At 37.6% G+C, this 11,119-nt stretch overlaps 1 protein-coding gene across 45 annotated transcripts in view; it reads right to left on the reverse strand.

Moving 5' to 3' along the window:
• DLG2 (discs large MAGUK scaffold protein 2) overlaps positions 1–11,119 on the reverse strand; it is a 1,058,052-nt gene that overhangs the window by 188,265 nt on the left and 858,668 nt on the right. The window lies entirely within an intron of this gene.

Genomic DNA, 11,119 nt, shown 5'->3' on the forward strand with positions numbered 1-11,119 from the left:
GGTGTGATGAAACACCCTTTACTCTTCTAACTTAAGTGTTTTTTCTTGACAGGTTCCTCTGCTCTTCATGGTGAGGATGTTGTGGAGAAGCTGTATTATGCCCCAGAGTACATAGTGAACCACACTGGACAAATATTTAACATATATAACAATATAACATCTCCTTTGCACCTATCACTGTCTTTGGAAATGTGCCTGCTAAATCCCAGTCACAAACTTGAGAACTTCTTTTAGGACTTCGGTGTACCCTGGAGATGTTTCTTCTCTAGCAACATATCTATTATTTACTAGATTATGATATTGTTTTCACCTTGATATGCATGATGTTAAAAAACAGTAAGAATTACTTTAATAGATTTAGGAGGATTATTTTTCTCCTTAAAAATGTCTACTGAGGAACACTTCCACTCCCAAATATTGCCTAGTATAAGAAATTACCTCTTGTACTCCTCTTTTGAGTATCCATCCAAAATTTCAAGAGCATATACAACTAATACTTGCATTTGGAATATGTGAGAGGCCAAATATAATCAATGGGATTAAGACAAAAGACAAACAAACAAACAAAACTTGCTTGTTCATCTAAATAAGGATTTTGGCCATATACTTCCCTTATATTGTACAGCATTGTTTCCAGATAGGTTAGAGAGCACAGAAACATGGAGCAAAACCAACTGAATATAAAGACAACATGTACAGGTTAATTAAGTTGTAGTGTCCCTAATAAAATAAAAATAAATTGGGAAAACACCACACAGAAATCAACATTTTATAGGAAATGTTCTGTTGAAAGTCTGGCTATAGTAAAGCATTTGAAATTCTGTATGGAAAAATATCTCCTATTTTAAATTGCAGTGGTAAGAAAATTACAGAGTTTCTCTCTGTCAGGAAAACTACTTTAAATTATTGATGGAATTATACAAGCACATTTCTTGTCCCAGGTATTTCATAATTTTAATTCCTTCAGTTCATTGGGCATATCAAGAAAGGCAAAGAAATGTGCAGTGATAGAGAAGAAAACCAATGCATTTTCTGACATTCTGACCAAAGTCCCAACTCATGCTTTCATTGCCTAGATAATCTTCTGAAGTCGCATGGAATATTAGCATGAAAAAAAGCTTTCATGCTCTAGGAACTGACATAAAAATAACATTGTTGCTAAGATTAGGTCTTAAAGAGATTTGTCTAGAGAGCATTTTGTGCAATTAGCTAGATGATAAATTATTAAGTCTAATGGAAACCTTTATTAAAAAGGCTTCAAAATACCTTGATGAATCTTAGCAAAAAAAAATTGTCTGGCTATTTAGTTTCTAAAGAAAATGGAAACATTGTCTGTGTACAGAAAATGGCTGCTGGATCATTATTATTTCTTCTTTACAGATATGGAATAAATACGGAGAAAAAAAAAAAAGACAGCAATTGTCCAGTCTTCAAAGTTCTCTTTCTACCTTGCATATTATGTTAGGGTTCAGAAGATATATTCTGCAACATCTTCAAAATTTTAACAGCATTTTTCCCTTTGTATCTCACACTCTAATGTTCTAATGTTACATTACACACACACACGCAAAGTGGAGGGCATTGCCTTGTAATGAGAATATGCAAGTCCCAGAAACAACAAAACTTGTCCAGATAGAATTGGGAAAAGATTTCCAGCAGGAATAAATAAACAAACAAACAAACACTATAAAAACACTATTAACTGACCCAGTGGCCTCTGCATACTAATTGAAAAACAAACAAAATGACACCAAACAAGCATGCAGACATGGCCTGATGTTATATATATTACCTATATTGCTCTCTTATCTGATCCACACTGAAGACAAGATCTACAAGCCTACGGATCCTGTACACAGATGCAGCAAAGTGGATCCATGTTCCCCTCCTAAATTAAAACTCACACAAGACAAACAATACTCATGTTAAGAACTTCCCTACATTGAGGAGTGTCTCCTGTATTTTAAAACCTGCAAAGTAAAATACGTAGCTCTTCCCCAAATTCCTCTCCAATTTCTTGGCTCCTTGTCTTTACTGGTACATAGGATCAGGGTCCTTTTCTTTCAAGAAGAGTCTTTATTCCATTCAACTAAACAAGGAAGTAAGCACACAAGCACAGAACAAGATGACATAACATCTGTCAGCCATGACCTTGTATAACCTTCATAAGATTTTTCCTTTGTTTTCTGTTTGTATTATTTTTCATTTCCCCCTTCTTGATGAAAGCCATCTATATTCTAAACTCTATTCATTATCCATAATACAATATTATTTAAACATTTACCAGGTTGTTAAATATTATCCTTCTGTATAAACAACAGTAGATCTGTTGCAACTAAGTGTTCTTCAGCTCACTGTTGCAGTGCCTTTTTTACTCCATACGGACAGACTACTTGTGGCAGGGTGATTTTGCCTCGGGTTAATGTCAGATACTGATTGTGACCAAAAGGTACTTACAAATTAAAGCCAGAGCACTCTCTCCCCTGTAATTCCTTAATTCCTCCTTCTAACAGAGCTACCATGCTATAACATCAATGAACTTTAAGTTTAGTCTAAAGAGGTTTCCTATAAATCCCTCGACACTTCTATGCAGCTTTTTTTTTTTTTCATAGTGCCAGAAGAGAGCTGAGTGTCAATACCTCTTTCTAAGCCCTAATGCAAGGCAGCAGTGAAAATCTTGCCTACAGGAAAAGTGGAGCTTCCTGAATGCATCTTGCACTGTTTTCCAGTTATTGGTGCTGTTCCTAAGGCTCTGAAAGTTTTCAGAGGAGACAGCTGTTTGGGGAGTTGGACTCCTTGGGGAGCTAGTAATGAGATCTAATGACTTTTGCTTCTAAATTGCTTCTGCTGACTTAGTTGAAGTTTTAGTATCATCTTGACAGTAGAGTTAACAGGCCCACCTCCAATCCACCATCATCACTTGCCTCTGTTTCTGCAGTGTCACAGAGACTGGTGAGTCAGTGCAGCATTCCCTTCTAAGGGCTCCTCTGCCCCAAGAAGCACTCTGGCTGCCAAAATAGCAGGTACCTCCATCCCACTGTTGCACCCCACTGCTGTGATGCATCCACCGTCTGCCCTAGATGAGCTGTCACTTGGACTTGGACTAGTCAGATGCTCCCTATGGGATGCAGTAGCCTCCCTCTGCTGATATTAGCTGTGCACACTTAGAGTTCAGTTACGTGAACTCTGAATCAATTGCATAGATCACATGTAGATTTTTAAAAGAAGAATCACTATGCTAACCTTCAGAATTAGTTTAAAAAAAAAAGATTTTTACTTTATAAAAACTCCCTACTGCAGAATAAAAAACCCTCCCTGCTCCTGCCAATTTCCTTTTTCCTTCCTGATAAACAAACACATCCCAAGATAACAGCCTAACAAAACATCTATGTAGGCAGGCAGCACAACCCCTCTGAGAGTGGCTTATTTCCCCAAAGAGTCAGCTCATAAATGAGGTGATTTACCACATTTCTGGCTGCTGCTGCACTGGCTCCTTGGGGCTGGACAACACTAGAGAACCTGATCTTGGGTGAGTAAAGGGGTGAGTCAACCCTGTTGCAGAGGGAAGGAGTGGTACCATGCTCCTCGTGACGCAGAGGGATGGAGTTTGGCAAGAGGGCAGACATCTCTACTCCCTCCATCCCACAGACACACCACAGCTGAAAAGACAAATGCTTTCATCGTGCAGTTACTGCTCTGAAAATTGATTTGATTATGACATTGTGCCTTGCAAGGAGAGTGCTGCCCACCTGATGCTAATCCATAGAAAGGAAAAGTCTGTGGGTTTTGAAAAAAAAAAAAGCAGAAGAAAATTCAAAGGATTTATGTGGTTGAGCAGAAATGCAATCTTGTTTGTTGAAGAGAAAAATCTAGCTCCTCTCAGAAGAGATTCAAACCACATATCCTCTCCAAAATAATTTTTGCATTTGTGAGAGCTTTAGAAGAATGAAATAAGCATCAGTGGAGGCTGCAAAATGAGACAAAGCACTGTTGCACTACAGAACATCAGCAACAGGAAGAAGAGAACTGAATGGGATCTAGAAGCAGGCAGTGCAGTCGTCTAAAACTGACACGGAACCCAACTTGAACCCTCATTCATTTGCTGCCCTTTACTTCTTAGACTTTTTATTATTTCTTCTGTCTAGGCCCTGTTCTCTAAGCTGTAAAAGACAAAAATACACAGCACAGAATCTCTGTGTTGAAGCCAGACTTGTGGCCCACAGCAGCAGAAAGCCCATGCTGGAAAAGCAGTGACTAATAACACTTGTGAGACATGTTGTGTCAACACATGTGACAGATGCCAATCAGGAGAACTCCAGCTGAGCCTCAGCTACAAATTTAAGACCAGAAAAATCCTGGAGGAGGATTGAAGACAATAGCATCTTTTCACAGAGATCAGTTTGCACTGTTTGCACCTGCTAAGCTCGCAAGACTAAATCTGCCTTCAGGCACGTGCCATGTGGATCAGACAACTTGAACACTGGGCAAATGCTCAGTCACTGTGCAATTTGAACAAAGGCCATCTTTATCATGAAATATTTGGTTTAAGAGCTATTTGTTTTTCAGTGCACAGTGGGTACAACAACCTGTGACTCATTACAGCCAACCCATGCTGTCGCATGTTGCCCTGGCTTTGCTCATCGTTCTTTCATATTTGGCAGCATACCTAGACACAAGGCTGCAAGATCACAGGGGTTGGGATGGCCCTACATAATTTGTTTATACAGTGCTGAGCCAAATTTTGGCTCAACAGGCAATGCAGCATTTAAACCATGCCATTAAATGGTTATAGTGGTATGTAGGGAAAGCATTTAGGAAATTGTCAGTAATGGAGATGTATTTTATTTAAAAAGGGGGAAAGCTCCAGATGGAGGAGGTGGTCAGAATCAGCTACAGCGTCTGTTAAATTCAAATTCAGCTTGAATTAAATAGGCCTTCAGTACACCTTTGAGGTGGTATGTTCAGAAATGAAACTAATGTCATTCCATTTGTCAGGGAGAAAAGCCAGTCGTGTTGGGGCCAGAGACCTTGGGCACAAACAGAGAAGTGCTGGAAGGGCTACCCCTTCAGCCAGTCCATCCTTTTGCCAATGCAGCTCTCTTTTGAATGACTGGCTCTTCAAGTGTTCAGAAGAAATTCAGGTTTGCATGGCATTAGGAAGCCCTTTGGAAACATATGCAGTCTGTTGGGGTACATCTTAACAGAAGAACCAATGGACAGAGCAGGGGAAAGGCGTTAAGCTATAAAACAGCTGGTGAATCACAAACGTATGGGAAGGACTGCTCCAAAGCAGGAGAGAATGAAAAGAAATTGAAGCAGAGATTTTTTGAATAGGAGGCAGAGAGAACAGAGCAGAAGAGAGGTGAAACAAGTCTATGACTGAGCAGGAGCTGAGGCACAGAGATTACATACACCACATGCATTCCCTGAGACTAGAGGTCCAGAAATAATGTAGGATATAAATTCCAGTGCCTTGGGCAGAAGGGCTCTCCATTAGCACCCAGTGCAGCACATGTTCTTTCTCACTGCACTGGAGAGACCAGGAACTGCTGAGCTCTGCCCTGCCTATATACAATTGTACACTGTGCCAGGATAGAGAGGTTTGCACACTCAGACACATCCTCTCCACCCTAAGAAAAACTGAAGTTCGGAGGCAAAATTATCTCAAATTGGAACTGAAACTAAGTTACAAAAATTAAACCCTCCACTTTTTCCAGTGTTAGCCTTGATCCTGTAACTGCTGAAGCCACTTGAATTGTATGGTCTGCAGGAACAGATTACCCTGAGCAGAGAGAGTCTGAGAATAAGGGAATTGGGATCTCTAAGCTCTGACTCCACATGTAACAGCAATATTCCTAATTTCCAGTTGCCTTCACAGAGTTTTCAAAAAGCTAATTCTGTGCAGTTGACATTTTCTAATAAAAACTACTCCCCTGAAAAGTTATCAACCAGTCTCTACTTTCTCATTAGAAGTAATAATAAAAAGGCAAAACAGAACACTCTTAGAGGACTATGGGGAAAACAAATAAATGAAGAGTAATGGAGAATTTGAACTAGTTAGACATAAGGATAGAGACAATAAACAGAAACAATACATCAAGGAAGATATCTGAAAGCATAACACAAGATTGCATATTTACACAAAAAAATTGCAAAGGATCACTAGACAGAAACTAGCTTTTGTTTAGACCATAGCATAGAACAGAGGTTGTAAATTGAAATGAAGTAAAACTAGGTGTGAATAAAGAACCTTCCATAAATGTTTGGTCAGGTATATACCAAGGGGTTTAAACGATTGCAATGAGTCTCAGCACAAACGGAATAAAATAGAACATTTTAGAAGCAATTCCCAGAAGTATAAAACAGAACCTGAACAGAACTACAAAAGCAGTAGTACAAGCCACAGAACAAGCAAATGAATTTAATGTCAAGCAACAGTTTTGGATACCCAGGGTGTAGTTATACCTGAGCAAGAACTGTAAAGGCCACTGGTGTGTCTCATATCTGGTCTCTGCTCAGAAACGGACTGAAGATATTTTTGATCAATGCTGTCAGATTCTTGCATTTCTGCCATTTTCTTTCAATTCCCCTCTCAATTAAACACAGAAAAATAAAGCCTACTTTAAAAATACTGAATTAATGGCAGCTTTATCTCAAGAATGAGCAGAGAAGAGCTGTAGTATTTATATAAGGTCCACTTAAAGAACTTAGATGATTTATTCCTGAGGAAAAAATTGTTCATATTTAAATAACAAAAGATATCAAGGCTTAACCAATAAAATAAATACTACACTAAAGACATACTATTAATCCATTATTTTTCAAATCAGTATAAATCAGGATATAATATTAAAGAGAAGGAAATGAAAACTGGAGAGGGAAGAGGTAGAAAATAAAGGCAAGACCAGCCATACGACATCTAGAAAGAAAGTTCTTATGATGTGATATTGATCTCATCTTGATAAACAGTAATAAATTCATTTTCAAAGTAAGCTGTAAGCTAATATTGGTAGAAAAAAAAAAAACAGAAGTTATACATAGAATGCCAATTCAATATGCTTTGAATTTAAATTGTTTTATAAAATGATGAAACTAAATCTGCTAGAAATACTCACTTACAAGCAAATAAATATCCACTGTAGCATCTACAACCCAAACAATAGCAAATGTTGGTAAAAGGATGAGAAACAGACAGTGAATTAGTCAGCTTCTGGTCAATAAGTAAAATGATTATTCTGTACTCTTTGCTTACTTTGGCTAAAAGGAATCACACTGGGAAAATTAATTGGATTTTGTAAAGAAGCATGGTTTGAAAAAGATCAATGTGTTCTTTAGAATAAAAGTTATTTTTTAGGTCATGATTCTGTGGCTGCTTCTTAAATGTGAGGCACTCCAAGAAGCAATTGTTTTAAAAAAACTATGTCAGTGATTGAATAGAAACCTGAAAATAGCAAAAACAAATTAGTGACAGAGGGGTACATAATGAGAACAGAGACCAAAAGAAACGGATGTAAGATTCAAAAACCAAAACCAAAAAAACATAGAAGGCAGCATTTTGACCATGCCTGGTTTTCATTTTTGTTGTTGCCCTCCCCCATCCACCCCCCTCCATGAGACAAATATTGATTTAAATCTCAAAATCAGAACTGGAATCACAAACAATGCTTTCATTCTGTTATTAGGTAAAGATTATAGCCAGAGTGAGGCGTACAACCCCAACTAAACAGTCCAGCTGCTGCCACTAAAATGACTCATGCAAGTCAGTGTCTGTAGGAAAGGACCCTGTGGCTATATCTACCCTACATACTGGGCCAGGGTCTATTTTCTGGCTTCTAGACCAACTGAAGGATATCCATAAGTCTAAAATTGGTTGGCTGTGCTTAAAGGGTTGAATGGCAAAGGCATGTGGTTTGGGTTAAAGCCTAAACCATGGCCAACATTTGTTTGCAAAGGCATCACTTTGCCCAGGCAAAAATGCATGTCAAGAACCGTGATGATAGTATAAGACTTAGTGTAATGCTGTGTATTTTTACCAGTACAGATGCAGTTAGGACTGTACTCATGCAGAATTAGTGTTAATGCCAAAAAAAAAAAAAATCTACCTGGATATTTGGAAAACTGCAACAGAGAAAATACACTTTACTACTTAAAACATGTGAGGAACTGGCTCTTCATTAGAGGCTTCACCTTTGAATTTACAGTGGTGTCTTACTACAACACCACAAGAAAGTAGTTTGCTTGTCAAAACTTCATTGAACCCATGAAGGTGTTAAAGCAACCAAACATGGTTAACTGCCACCATGAACCACAGTTGTGTAGAGCTTGATCCTGCGAGGACCTGAGAGCTTGTTGGCATGTGTCCTCACATCCTCACTTACATTCAGGACTTGGACTTGCAGCCGCTCCTTTCTAAGAAATCTCTCTGGACGTCAAAGGGTGAAAGCTTTGCTGGAGCAATGTAGTTCTGGGTTGGGATCTAGAAGCAGCCGTTGACAATTAAGCACAGATCTGCAGCTAACAAAAGCTACTCCATTTATGCTGTCTTCCCTAGGAGACAGATTAATTAGACTCAAAAAAGATTCTTTTCTGGAGCATGGAAAAGAGAAAAAAAAAAGATCCTTATTTAACACAAATTACATTAACTGACAAAATGACATACTTGTTTGTCTTGCTTTGTCCCTACTTTGTCATAATTAATGTTGATTTCAGAAAAACTTGCTCTTTCCTTGATCACGTATGTTGTAGAAAAACACACAAGCACATACTTACTACGTAGTACACTTATATTTACATACGCACACACAGAGCTATTGGAAATTCTGAAAAAGAAAACCATGGCTGTAGATGGGAATTCACTGTCACAGAAATTCCTTGCATTAAAGAGAAAAAAAAAAGTGGTTTTGAAGTTAGCTAACAAATTCCTCTAAAGTTCCTCTCTACAGCTTAATGTGGTTTGCCATATTCACAATGCCATTCGAGAGACACGAAGTACAGATGGCTTTTTAAAGGCTGACCATCGTCACAGCTCTCCTATAGAATATATCTCTTATGATATACTGGTCATACTTGTACAAAAGATAAAATGACACCAATTACTTCTGGTCAAAAGATTATACCAGAACATTGTGAAATCTAACGATCCAATGACAAAGCAATAACCTGTATTCTTTAACAAAAGATTTCTCATAAGGCCCAGAGGATTAAGTGTTTATAATGCAGATTTCAGAAATGGTTGTTTATTCTTCTTGCTTAGCTTATTCCTGCAGTATAGAGCAAGACAAATGCCAAAGACTGAATGCACAGCAGGATAGTCTTTTTGCATTAACCAATGCAATGAAGTTAGTTAAATCATAACAACCTAATCTGACTGTTTTGGAGAAACCTGTTCAGAAATGTGAGTAATTTTAAGAAATAACATACTTTGGTCGACACATATGCCCATCATTATGGATGAAGTTACACAGTGGATGAATCTCACAGTGTGTCAGATTGAATTATATCTTTTCAGCAGCATTTTCAGTTGTCAAAACAACCTGTAGGAAAGGTTTTTTTTTTTCCTTTTGCTAAGCTTCTAAATCATTTTCTCTGGAATCACTGAAAATTTCTGTCCATCTCTTCAGAGTTTTATCTCAGTTAAACGTCTTGGATAGTCAGACTAAAATTTGAAGGGAAAAATATAAAGGGTATAATCTGAAACATGCTCAAACTGAAAATGTTTGTGCTTTTGAATAGTAAAAGAAATGACCCACAATCAAAATGAGCCTACTGGTGAACCTGAAAGAATCAGAATAAAATTGTTGACTTCATTATTTTCAAACCAACCCTAAATGAAATAATTTTTATCTCTATATATTTTTTCTTTTTCTTGTATATATTAACACATCATATTTTTTTCATTTGCTTTTCATTACCATCCTATTGTTAAAAGCTGTATTTTAATTATTTGGACAAACTAATTCAGATATAGTACAAACAACAGATAAAACTTTTTTTTCTACAGAGCTCTTGTATATATACTTTGACATATGTGAAGTAATAGTTTTGCATTTTTCTTATCTGGCTCCTGTTGATTGCTAACACTGTAGGCTTTACAATTCCATAATACAATGAGTAGAAACACCAGTTTTAAACTTCACTCAATATTCATTATTGTGCAGTAAAAATTCACAAGCAGGAGAGGAATAAGTGTGAATGCATTTAATGTGTTATCAATAATTTTAGATTATTTAAGATGAAAAGCTAGATTTAATTTCACTTATTAAAAGCCTAAACAATTATTGAACATTATGTATTATTATTATTCATTGTTCGAAATATGCTGCAAATATATTCATGCTTTAAAATACCTTCCTGACCAAAAACATGATAAGCAATGAATCAGAACAGCACCATCAAAATCTCACAGTATTATCTTTGAACTGCAGCTCGAAGAAGCGATCAGTACATCAGCTCTCTACAAGGACAAGATGTAAGGTTGGAGTTAATGCTAGCAATGACACTGGAATGGGGTTATATCAGGTTGACGTAACTCATGTTTGCATTTGTTGACTCATTTTAAATGTGTTCCCTTCACTGTTATTATCAAACTCAAATATGAGCCATGACTGTAAAATGTTTATATGCTGCAATGAAAACCTTTACAATTTTGATTTGAAAGATCCAATGTTTTCATAGCATTAAAAAAAGACATTGCATCAGAGTTTATAGGAAAAAGACAGTAAAAAGCAGACCGAGAGACAGGGGATCAAAACTGGGAAAGATTTAAGTGTGTGCGTGCATCTCACATTCAGTCACGCAACACTTCCAGCATGCCGGTTTCTGTGGACATTGTGGAAGACTGTCATTTACTTGAAGAAATTTAGTTGGGAGATATTTTTCATGCGCTCTTTCAGCATGTCACATTTGTCGCTGTGTGACATTCCTGAGGCCTTGAAATCCTCTGTCACCCTATGGCCTCAACAAAAGCAATCGCGTCCCTCCAGATGACTGCTTTAAAGCAGCGGCCATGTGCGTGTGGTGAGCCTGGGCCTCCCCCCTCTGCACTCCTCTTTTTAGTGCACCAGACCTCACTGCACACCCCCACAAGGGGGGCCTCCATCTCAACATTAATAATAACTGC

This window comes from Anser anser (assembly GCF_964211835.1).
Source record: "Anser anser genome assembly, chromosome: 1".
Taxonomy (NCBI): domain Eukaryota; kingdom Metazoa; phylum Chordata; class Aves; order Anseriformes; family Anatidae; genus Anser; species Anser anser.